Genomic DNA, 12,325 nt, shown 5'->3' on the forward strand with positions numbered 1-12,325 from the left:
ATAAAACTAAGAAATGTGATATACAGTGCATTTGGAAAATATTGAGACCCCTTGTCACGTTCCTGACCTGTTTTTCTTTGTTTTGTATTTGTTTTAGTTGGGTGGGTTGGTCTAGGTTTGATTTTCTATGTTGGGATTTTGTGTTCGGCCTGGTATGATTCTCAATCAGAGACAGCTGTCAATCGTTGTCCCTGATTGAGAATCATACTTAGGCAGCCTGGGTTTCACCTGTGTTTTGTGGGTGTTTGTTCCTGTGTCAGTGTTTGGGCCACACAGGACTGTTTCAGGTTAGTCACGTTTGTTGGTTGTTGTATTTTGTAGTGTTGTTTTCCCATTAAAATATGAATACTTACCAATCCGCATCTTGGTCCGATCCATGCTCCTCCTCGTCTGAGGAGGAGAACAACTACGACAGCCGTTACACCCCTTACATTGTTACACATTTTGTTACGTCACAGCCTTATTCTAAAATGGACAAAATACCAAAAAAATCCTCAATGTATACACAATAACCCATAATGACAAAGCAAAAAACGGTTTTATTAAAAACAGAAATACATTATTTACATACAGTTTCAGTCAAAAGTTTGGACACACGTAATCATTCAATGATTTTTCTATATTTTTTACGATTTTCTACATTGTAGAATAATAGTGAAGACATCAAAACTATGAAATAACACATATGGAATCATGTAGTAACCCAAACAAGTGTTAAACAAATAAAAAAATATTTGAATTTTAGATTCCTAAAAGTAGCCACCTTCTGCCTTGACGATAGCTTTGCACACTCTTGGCATTCTCTCAACCAGCTTCACCTGGAAGGCTTTTCCAACAGTCTTGAAGGAGTTCCCATATATGCTGAGCACTTGTTGGCTGCTTATCCTTCACTCTGCAGTTCCTCTCATCCCCAACCATCTCAATTGGATTGATGTCAGGTGATTGTGGAGGCCAGGTCTTCTGATGCAGCACTCCATCACTCTCCTTCTTGATCAAATAGCCCTTACACAGCCTGGATGTGTGTTGGGTCATTGTCCTGTTGAAAAACAAATGATAGTCCAACTAAACGCAAACCAGATGGGATGGCGCATCGCTGCAGAATACTGTGGTAGCCATGCTGGTTAAAGAAGAATATATTCTTATCACGCTGCGCCTTGGTCTCCTCACTATGACGAACGTGACACTAACAAACATACAGTGCAGATAAAATCTTCAAATTCATTATTTTACAAACAATGGTGGACCAACTCCCTGACCAAAATGGCTGACATTTATCCCGTCATAAGAAGGTTCATGTCCATTCTGATATTCATAATTCTATGGGGGTTAATTCCAGGGGGGGGGGGGGGGTACACCAGTGTTGTACTGCTAATTGTGTTCACTCTACTTGGCAGTTTGCACCTAGCCAGAATACTGGCTACAGAAATCGGGGGGGGGGGGGGGGGGTGCCTTCTATGCTCGAGGAAGGATCATCCCCTTCACTGATAGGTAGCATATTTAAAGGATTGGCCTCTTAAAGAGCTTAAACCCCTTAAGAATACCCAAAGGATCTGGTCCCCTGCAGCATAGGGATTCCTCTCTACTTGTGTGTGTGCGTGCTTGTGTGTGCGTGTGCGCATGTTTGTGCGCCCACGTTTGTGTGTGTGTAGATGGGGACGCGGGTGCGTGTGTGTGCCCGAAGTTCAATTCTCTCCCACAGCACAAAGAACAATGTCTTGAAGCATGTTTTCCTCCATATGGAGAAGATTACTGCAACTCAACAACCACAATGACAGTGACATGACAATAATACGGTTGTTATTGATGATAATAAAACAGATGATCATATTTGTTGTCTTTTATCATATATGATAGTACTAGCTTATTGTAGACAAATACTCAATGGTGTGCGTTTGACACTGACGTCATAATTATTCATGACAAGTACACAGCTGATTTGCTAACTCAGCTAATGAGCCTGAGCAATGCTCATGAATATTCACAAACTCAATTAGCTTCACTAACTGATGACAATTATTTATTCTGAATCAAGGGGTGATGGAGAATAGATAGGGTCTGCATACACCAATCCTACACTTGGCACAAGCCCTTGCTCCCCATACCTACTTTTTCTCACCCCCTATCCATCAAAAACCCTCACCAGAGAGATGACTTACAGAAGATTCTGCTGACAGTTTCATTCATGCTAGCTCATTAAAGCCTCATCTTCACTCCCCTTCTCACTGGTCACCACCAACATTATGTTGTTTTTGCTGCACTCACCTAATTTAGGATGAAAAGGGCAATCAATAATAATTCATGTCAGTGTGTGTACTGCAATAATGTCACTAGAGTCTCTACAGAGGAATGGGCTATGTTCTGTCAATACAGGTTAGTGATTCTCAACCTATTATCCCTGTCTCAAGGAATACATGAACAGCACATTCTCTGGAAACTAGTATTAGCTGTAGCTCAGCTAGCCGGAACAGTTTTGCATAATAAAGACCCCCTTTTACAAGTCCAAAAGAGGGCACCAAGGTTCACTTTGGTATGGTGTGCTTCCCTCTGAAACAAGTCTAATTGTCACTGTCATGACGTTGCCCTGTTGGTGAGGTTTATGACACCCAAAAATACCTTCCCCCTTTTCCCTCTCTACTCTACAGATTGGACTCTTGGAAAGCCCTTTTGTTAACATAGGGAGAGTATTGTAACATCAAAAGTGTGGGGAAAACAACAATCTTTGGGTAATCCAACCAGTTGAAAGTATCCGTTGGTACTTAAAGAATATGATGTCAGATCAGTTGTCGTCTAAAAAGTTATTACTGATGATAGAATGACATAAAAATCTGATTTGCGAATTTTCATGGATATTGGTTTCATATTGCCTTAGATATAATGGTAGAATTTAACATTGAGCTTCAACCAATGCATATACTATAGTGGGGCCTATTGCCACAAGAATGAACTGGCTTAATGTTGGTGTGGGTTAGATCATTCTGATGGAGACACAAGGAATAGGGCCCAAATATATTCCCCATACTGTACCCTACGTCAGGTTGCTCTGACTGGCTCTCTCTTGGCGGTCCCTAAGGAAACTATTATATGGATTCAGTTAAGGCAAACAACATGTCAGGATGTGATCCAATCTTTGAAGCTCACCATCTAGAGCTAAAATGTGAAATGACAATCTCCCTCTGGGGATGGTGTGCAAGGCCTAAACCCAAAATGATAAAAAACATTATTATTATGTATCTTATTATGCTTCTTTCACTCCCAATCTTTTTGCATCTCTGTCTTTGTCCTTAGCCTTTGTTATGTTGCCTACAATTCACTATCTACCTGTCTACTGCAAGGCAGAAGATCCACAAAGACAGGAACACAAGAAGGTACAATTCATATATGTAGCTATTACTGGTGGTGTTGTCATAATGGGAAAATGCAAGAACGCTAATGGTTTCTGCAATTAGGGCGGACAGAGCTGTCTTGACAGTTCTCCTATGGGATAATACTGACTTTTGCAGTCCTGCAAGGTTGGTGATGGATGCCATTTTAAAAGAGTTCCTTTTTTCTCTCTCTATCACTCTCTCTGAAAACCTTTCATAGAGGAAGGTTTTAATGAGACCTCGAGTTCACCATGATAGAAACCCCTTTTAAGATATTCATGCAATTTGTTTTTTAACCGCCGTACACTGAGATATTGGTCTTGTTTTCTTTTTGTCTTTTTTATAGATTTATGTGTGTAAGAATTTCTAAACCGCAAACATGAAAAGATATAAATCCTGCAGTGGTGTGAAAGAAAAATAAAAATTGTTCTTTGAGGGATGAACAGGGATGAAATGAACCCCATTGGATGTGACCCTTGGATATCCATTAACCACATCAGAGTGGTGTGTAATCACATCTTCTGTGGAGAGAAAAACAAAATGGATTGGCATGGAAGTGTAGTCCCAGTCTGTGCTGTCTTTGTTGTTACTTCCCTTCATGTATTAGAAATCACCGTCGACAAAAACTGCGTGATTCATGGGTATTTACCAGCCATTAATACCGTAGGTTGGCGCAAACCAAACATGCCATCTAAGCCGATGAACCCATCCAATTCTTTGTTTTATCAGTGCGACTAACTGGAACCATTTGGAATCAAACATTGACATTTCCTCCTGGTTGGCATCTAGCCAGTAAATGTGAGCTCAACTAGTATCTCATTTGCGATAAAGCTTACAGTGCACTTTACATAGTAGATACATATGTGCATTCTAGATATTATTACATATTGAGGTTACATCTCTTCGTGACCCCTGCTGGAAATGTACTTTTCAATTTTACATACATATATACATAACCAATTTCCAAATGCATCACAAATTTCTACTACACACACACACACAGACACACACACACATTCATGCTACACACACACACATGCTGCTACCAGACTCTTATTATGATTGCTAAATACTGCACAATTGAAACACTTGCCCCATGTATTATACTTATGCTAAAATGTTTATTCTATTTTACTGAGCCATTTACTTTATGTTCATATTCTTATCTTTTATTATTTATTTTTGTTGTTGCAGGTTCCAGAAGGAACCTGCAAGTAAGCATTTCATTGGACGATGTATACCATGCGTGTCCCATACAACTAATAAAACTTGAAACTACAACCCAATGTCTCCATCTGGAAATATTATATTACATTTCCATTTGTAAGTGTTCTTGTCAGGATTTGGCCAGGATTGTTTCGGTTTTGGCCACTAGATGCCCCCATTGTGCTTTTTTGACCCTTTTGTTTTACCTTGTTTCCAGTTATTATTTGCACCTGTGCCTCGTTTCCCTTGAATGTATTGAAACCCTTAGTTTTCCTCAGTTCTTTGCTCTGTGTTTGAATGTTAGCACCCAGCCCTAGCGACGCTGTGAACATTTGTTGCTCCAGTTGGACTCTCTTGTGGTACTCTGTTTTTGTTCTCATTTATTTATTTTTGATTATCTTTTGAGGCTTTTCCCTGCTATACCTACCACCTTGTGGATTTACCTTTTGACTTGGAGGATTACCTTTTTCTCTTGGAATTACTTTTGACGTTGTGGATTTATATTTTTGACTGAAGAACTTTCCTTTTTACTTTATTAAAACACCGTCTCAAGTACTGCTGTGTCTGCCTCATCTTCTGGGTTCTGCCGACTATTAGTGGCTCAGTTTGTTAAGTGACTGATTCTCACACCGGAAACCCGAGTTCGTAACCGGGTCCTGACAGTTCTAATATATTATTGGAATTACAAAAACTTGAGAAGAAACAAATAAGATGTGTTATCCTTCTATATCTAACAAGATAATTGCTTCGTAATCAAAGCATGGACTTGTAGTCCAAACTGTTTTTGAACTGTAGTCTATATATTGGTCATTTAGATTTTTCCAAGCTGACTCATCTAATTATAATAGAAGTGGTATGGGCAAGCTCCTTCCTGGTCAAAATAAATCATACAAATTTGAGCTTTGAAAATACACAACTAAATGTCTTCAGAGGATGTGCATATGGACAGATGTGTTGTTTATTTGAAAATAATGATAAATATTGACAGCATTTGGATTTATGACAGTATAACTTCCTAACTTCTCTTGCTACATGAAGCTGTATAATCGTTGACCAGTGAGCAAGATTGCTATCAGGGGACAAAGCCCTATAGACCACAGCCATATAACTGAACACTCACTGGTCCACTCAATATGTCTGAATGGGACAATCCTCTAGGATTCTCTCTCTGGTCAATATGGCTGAATGCGAACATCCTCTCTAGTATTCTAACTCTGGTCAATTTGACTGAATGGAAACATACTCTCTAGTGTTCTACCTCTCTGGTCAATATGGCTGAACAGGGACATCCTCTATAGTATTCTAACTCTCAGGTCGATACGGCTGAATGGGAGGATCCTGTCTAGTATTCTAACTCTCTGGTCAATATGGCTGAATGGGAGGATCCTGTCTAGTATTCTAACTCTGGTCAATTTGGCTGAATAGGAGGATCCTCTCTAGTATTCTAACTCTCAGGTCAATATGGTTGAATAGGAACATCATCTCTAGTATTCTAACTCTCAGGTCAATATGGCTGAATAGGAACATCCTCTCTAGTATTCTAACTCTCTGGTCAATATGGCTGAATAGGAGGATCCTCTCTAGTATTCTAACTCTCAGGTCAATATGGCTGAATAGGAACATCATCTCTAGTATTCTAACTCTCAGGTCAATATGGCTGAACAGGAACATCATCTCTAGTATTCTAACTCTCAGGTCAATATGGCTACTTCCGGCGCCGGCAGAGATGGCCGCCTCGCTTCGCGTTCCTAGGAAACTATGCAGTATTTTGTTTTTTTTACGTGTTATTTGTTACATTGGTACCCCAGGTAATCTTAGGTTTCATTACATACAGTCGGGAGGAACTACTGAATATAAGAGCAACGTCAACTCACTATCATTACGACCAGGAATATGACTCTCTCGAAGCGGATCCTGTGTTTTGCCTTCCACCCAGTACAATGGATCGGATCCCAGCCGGCGACCCTAAACAACGACGCCGTAAAAGGGCCAAACGAAGCGGTCTTCTGGTCAGGCTCCGGAGAAGGGCACACCGCGCTCCACTCCCTAGCATACTACTCGCCAATGTCCAGTCTCTTGACAACAAGGTTGATGAAATCCGAGCAAGGGTAGCATTCCAGAGAGACATCAGAGACTAACGTTCTTTGCTTCACGGAAACATGGCTCACTCGAGAGACGCTAACGGAGTCGGTGCAGCCAGCTGGTTTCTTCACGTATTGCGCTTTCAGAAACAAACATATTTCTGGTAAGAAGGGGGGCGGGGGGTATGCCTTATGATTAACGAGACGTGGTGTGATCATAATAACATACAGGAACTCAAGTCATTCTGTTCACCTGACTTAGAATTCCTCACAATCAAATGTCGACCGCATTATCTACCAAGGGAATTCTCTTCGATTATAATCACAGCCGTATATATTCCCCTCCAAGCAGACACATCGATGGCCCTGAACAAACTATATCTGACTCTATGTAAACTAGAAACCACACACCCTGAGGATGCATTCATCGTAGCTGGGGATTTTAACAAGGCTAATCTGAAAACAAAACTCCCTAAATTCTATCAGCATATCGATTGTGCTACCAGGGCTGGTAAAACCCTAGATCATTGTTATTCCAACTTCCGCGACACATATAAGGCCCTCCCCCGCCCTCCTTTCGGAAAAGCTGACCACGACTCCATTTTGTTGCTTCCAGCCTACAAACAGAAACTAAAACAAGAAGTTCCCGCGCTAAGGTCTGTTCAACGCTGGTCCGACCAATCTGATTCCATTCTTCAAGACTGCTTCGATCACGTGGATTGGGATATGTTCCGCATTGCGTCCAACAACAACATTGACGAATACGCTGATTCGGTGAGCGAGTTCATTAGAAAGTGCATCAGTGACGTAATACCCACAGCAAAGATTAAAACATTCCCAAACCAGAAACCGTGGATTGATGGCAGCATTCGCGCAAAACTAAAAGCGCAAAACACTGCTTTTAACCAGGGCAAGGTGACCGGAAACATGACCGAATACAAACGGTGTAGCTATTCCCTCCGCAAGGCAATCAAACAAGCTAAGTGCCAGTATAGAGACAAAGTAGAGTCGCAATTCAACAGCTCAGACACAAGAGGTATGTGGCAGGGTCTACAGTCAATCACGGATTACAAAAAGAAAACCAGCCCCGTCGCGGACCAGGATGTCTTGCTCCCAGACAGACTAAATAACTTTTTTGCTCGTTTTGAGGACAATACAGTGCCACTGACATGGCCCGCTACCAAAACCTGCAGGCTCTCCTTCACTGCAGCCGAGGTGAGTAAAACATTTAAACGTGTTAACCCTCGCAAGGCTGCAGGCCCAGACGGCATTCACAGCCGCGTCCTCAGAGCATGCGCAGACCAGCTGGCTGGTGTGTTTACGGACATATTCAATCAATCCTTATCCCAGTCTGCTGTTCCCACATGCTTCAAGAGGGCCACCATTGTTCCTGTTCCCAAGAAAGCTAAGGTAACTGAGCTAAACGACTACCGCCCCGTAGCACTCACTTCCGTCATCATGAAGTGCTTTGAGAGACTAGTCAAGGACCATATCACCTCCACCCTACCTGACACCCTAGACCCACTCCAATTTGGTTACCAACCCAATAGGTCCACAGACGACGCAATCACAACCACACTGCCCTAACCCATCTGGACAAGAGGAATACCTATGTGAGAATGCTGTTCATCGACTACAGCTCAGCATTTAACACCATAGTACCCTCCAAACTCGTCATCAAGCTTGAGACCCTGGGTCTCGACCCCGCCCTGTGCAACTGGGTACTGGAATTCCTGACGGGCCGCCCTCAGGTGGTGAGGGTAGGTAACAACATCTCCACCCCGCTGATACTCAACACTGGGGCCCTACAAGGGTGCGTTCTGAGCCCGCTCCTGTACTCCCTGTTCACCCACGACTGCGTGGCCATGCACGCCTCAATCATCAAGTTTGCGGACGACACTACAGTGGTAGGCTTGATTACCAACAACGACGAGACAGCCTACAGGGAGGAGGTGAGGGCCCTCGGAGTGTGGTGTCAGAAAAATAACCTCACACTCAACGTCAAAAAAACAAAGGAGATGATTGTGGACTTCAGGAAACAGCAGAGGGAGCACCCCCCTATCCACATCGATGGGACAGTAGTGGAGAGGGTAGTAAGTTTTAAGTTCCTCGGCGTACACATCATGGACAAACTGAATTGGTCCACCCACACAGACAGCGTTGTGAAGAAAGCGCAGCAGCTCCTCTTCAACCTCAGGAGGCTGAAGAAATTTGGCTTGTCACCAAAAGCACTCACAAACTTCTACAGATGCACAATCAAGAACATCCTGTCGGGCTGTATCACCGCCTGGTACGGCAACTGCTCCGCCCACAACCGTAAGGCTCTCCAGAGGGTAGTGAGGTCTGCACAACGCATCACCGGGGGCAAACGACCTGCCCTCCAGGACACCTACACCACCCGATGTCACAGGAAGGCCATAAAGATCATCAAGGACAACAACCACCCGAGCCACTGCCTGTTCACCCCGCTATCATCCAGAAGGCGAGGTCAGTACAGGTGCATCAAAGCAGGGACCGAGAGACTGAAAAACAGCTTCTATCTCAAGGCCATCAGACTGTTAAAGAGCCACCACTAACATTTAGTGGCTGCTGCCAACATACTGACTCAACTCCAGCCACTTTAATAATGGGAATTGATGGAAATTTGTGTAAAAATATATCACTAGCCACTTTAAACAATGCCACTTAAAATAATGTTTACATACCCTACATTACTCATCTCATATGTACAGTATATGTATATTCTGTACTCTATAACATCTACTGCATCTTGCCATCTTTATGTAATACATGTATCACTAGCCACTTTAAACTATGCCACTTTATGTTTATATACCCTACATAACTCATCTCATATGTATATACTGTACTCTACACCATCTACTGCATCTTGCCTATGCCGTTCTGTACCATCACTCATTCATATCTTTATGTACATATTCTTTATCCCTTTACACTTGTGTGTATAAGGTAGTAGTTGTGGAATTGTTAGGTTAGATTACTCGTTGGTTATTACTGCATCGTCGGAACTAGAAGCACAAGCATTTCGCTACACTCGCATTAACATCTGCTAACCATGTGTATGTGACAAATAAAATTTGATTTGATGATTTGATTTGATTTTAATAGGAACATCCTCTCTAGTATTCTAACACTCTTGTCAATATGGCTGAATGGGAGGATCCTCTCTAGTTTTCTAACTCTCAGGTCAATATGGCTGAATAGGAACATCATCTCTAGTATTCTAACTCTCAGGTCAATATGGCTGAATAGGAACATTGTTGCCAGGGGATATTTATGATGTGTATCACTAGACCAATATTTTTCCAGGACTAAATTAGGGTTAAGTGCCTTGCTCAAGGGCACATCGACAGATTCTATTGGTATGGTTGCCACCCAAGTGGACTGAACGTTCGTTCTACGCAAAAAAAGGTTGCTATGGAGGCTAGCTACTTCCCCTTTGCTAGCTAACACACAATTACATCAAGTAGCTGAAAAGATTTTCATATGTTTAAAAAATGTTTCTATTGCCATTTATTTGGATATATCCATTATAATGATCCTGATAAATGAATTTGTCTGGCTCAGAGAAGCTGTCAGTCTTGTCCGGAAACGTTCATTCTCTATGGCACTGCAGAGATCGCAAAACACAATCAACATTGTTGGATAGGTCGGAAAGGCGGCAGCAAAGTATAGACAAACACCAAGTGTTGCAATCAAAATGCTTGGTTAGAACTATGGGGAAATAATGTCTAGCTGCTTTTTTCCAAGGGGGGGGGGGAGATTTATGAATTCCCTGGCTGGGATGTGGGACAGTGCATTGATAATGCTGTTAAAAGGCATTGCTCAGGGGATTGTGGTGAATGACTCCCTGCTATCAATCAATCAGCTTGTAGGATCCAAAAAACAAGTCCAAAGTCCAAAAATGTATTTGGAAATCCTGGACTTCCCAACAGCTGTTGGCATCAACTAGTGTTTATCTCCAGGTTTACTTGGTTTCACAGTTCTCTGTCTAAGGCAAATTAGAAGCAAAGAGCAGGCTTATGAAGAGAATACTTGAATTCAATTAACTATGGATATCAGTATTTCTGAATAGTATTTTCATAACTGAGTTTGATTGGTACAGCAGCTTGTCTTTAATTATTATTAATTAACCATGCAAGTCAGTTAAGAACAAATTCTTATTTACAATGACGGCTTACCGGGGAACAGTGGGTTAACTGCCTTGTTCAGGGGCAGAACGATAGATTTTTATCTTGTCAGCTCAGGGATTCAGTCCAGCAACCTTTCGGTTACTGGCCCAAAGCTCTAACCACAAGGCTACCTGCTGCCCCAACAGAGGGAGTTGACATTTGATTTAGAAGTTTTAAATCAGGTGGCGTGTTGGCCACCACAGCTGAATGGGTCATGAGTCACACCACAGAACTGTCACTTTATAAATGAACAGTCAACTCTCTCCATCCAACACAGTGCTGTCTGGAACGCCAATACCTGAAAATGAATGAATATTGGCCTTAAATTCAACTCACACTTACAATCTCAATCACAACAACCGAATTCACATACACTGGGTCCCGTAACTACTGCCATAACATTAATATAACTTGCAAAAGGACTGCTAAGGTTGGCATCACACTTGATGTGAGATCTCTCCTGATTGACAGTTATTTTGAATAGATTTGACTGTTAATAGTTAGCTAATTCAAACCCTTTCATCCCACTACAATGTTGCAACACAGGTGCCAGGGGTCACCAAATCAAAGTTCATGAAGCGTATATATTTATATATGTAAGTTGAGGATCAGGTTAGAGTTGCTCACTTCACAGTGGAGACACAAACAGGTAAGATGTAATTGCCTCAGCATTACAGTACTAGAGCATTAAGGAATAGTTCTGTATCTGAAGATTGTTGTTTCTGGTTAATGCTGTATTGTATCTGTAGATATCTGAGAGGACAGAAAACAACTTATCAGTCACATCGAAGGCCATTGAAATCAATTGCCAGAGGTAAGTGTTTTCTCTCTCAAGTAAAATATTGCACATTTTTCATAACCATAATATGATTTCAATAATGTAATGCAGTTTATGTTTGTGAACTTCTATATTATTTGGAGTATGATGACTCTACTTACTCTACCCTACTTTCTAACGTTTTTTTCAGACATTTGACAAGCTTTGACATATAAAGATGTTAATATCCTGTCTTGTTTCTGGTATATTAATCAATAGATTATTTGAAACACACAGCAGTGTTATCTTCCCCATACTGCATTTAGTGAAAGATGGTAATTACAGTATTATATTGTAAAGTCATTAATAGTAATATACTAGTAATAGTCTGATTTACCCCTCCTGTTTCTCCAATTAGTGAAAGATATAGTAATATACTGTAGAGCAGTAGTAATATACTAATAACAGTCTGATTTAGCTCTCCTGTTGTTTCATTTAGTGAAAGATATAGTAATATACTGTATAGTAATAGTAATATACTAGTAATTGTCTGACTCATCCCTCCTGTTTCTCCATTTAGTTGATGCCATGGGTTTCCTGAGGGCTTTCCTGTTCCTGGTGTTGATGTGTGTCACAGTGATGGTACACGGTCAACCGGCCGACATTAGGATTCGTTATCAACAATTCCTCAGACAGCACGTCAAGGGGGATATGACAACCCAAAAT

At 41.5% G+C, this 12,325-nt stretch overlaps 1 long non-coding RNA gene across 1 annotated transcript; it reads left to right on the top strand.

Moving 5' to 3' along the window:
* Window positions 1-11,112: 11,112 nt before the first annotated feature.
* LOC139574645 (uncharacterized) lies at window positions 11,113-11,661 on the top strand. The gene is made up of 3 exons (XR_011674808.1): window positions 11,113-11,272; window positions 11,389-11,491; window positions 11,592-11,661. It is a non-coding gene; the product is annotated as an uncharacterized lncRNA (long non-coding RNA).
* The last annotated feature ends 664 nt before the right edge of the window (window positions 11,662-12,325 follow it).

This window comes from Salvelinus alpinus, chromosome 4 (genome assembly GCF_045679555.1).
Source record: "Salvelinus alpinus chromosome 4, SLU_Salpinus.1, whole genome shotgun sequence".
NCBI lineage: Eukaryota > Metazoa > Chordata > Actinopteri > Salmoniformes > Salmonidae > Salvelinus > Salvelinus alpinus.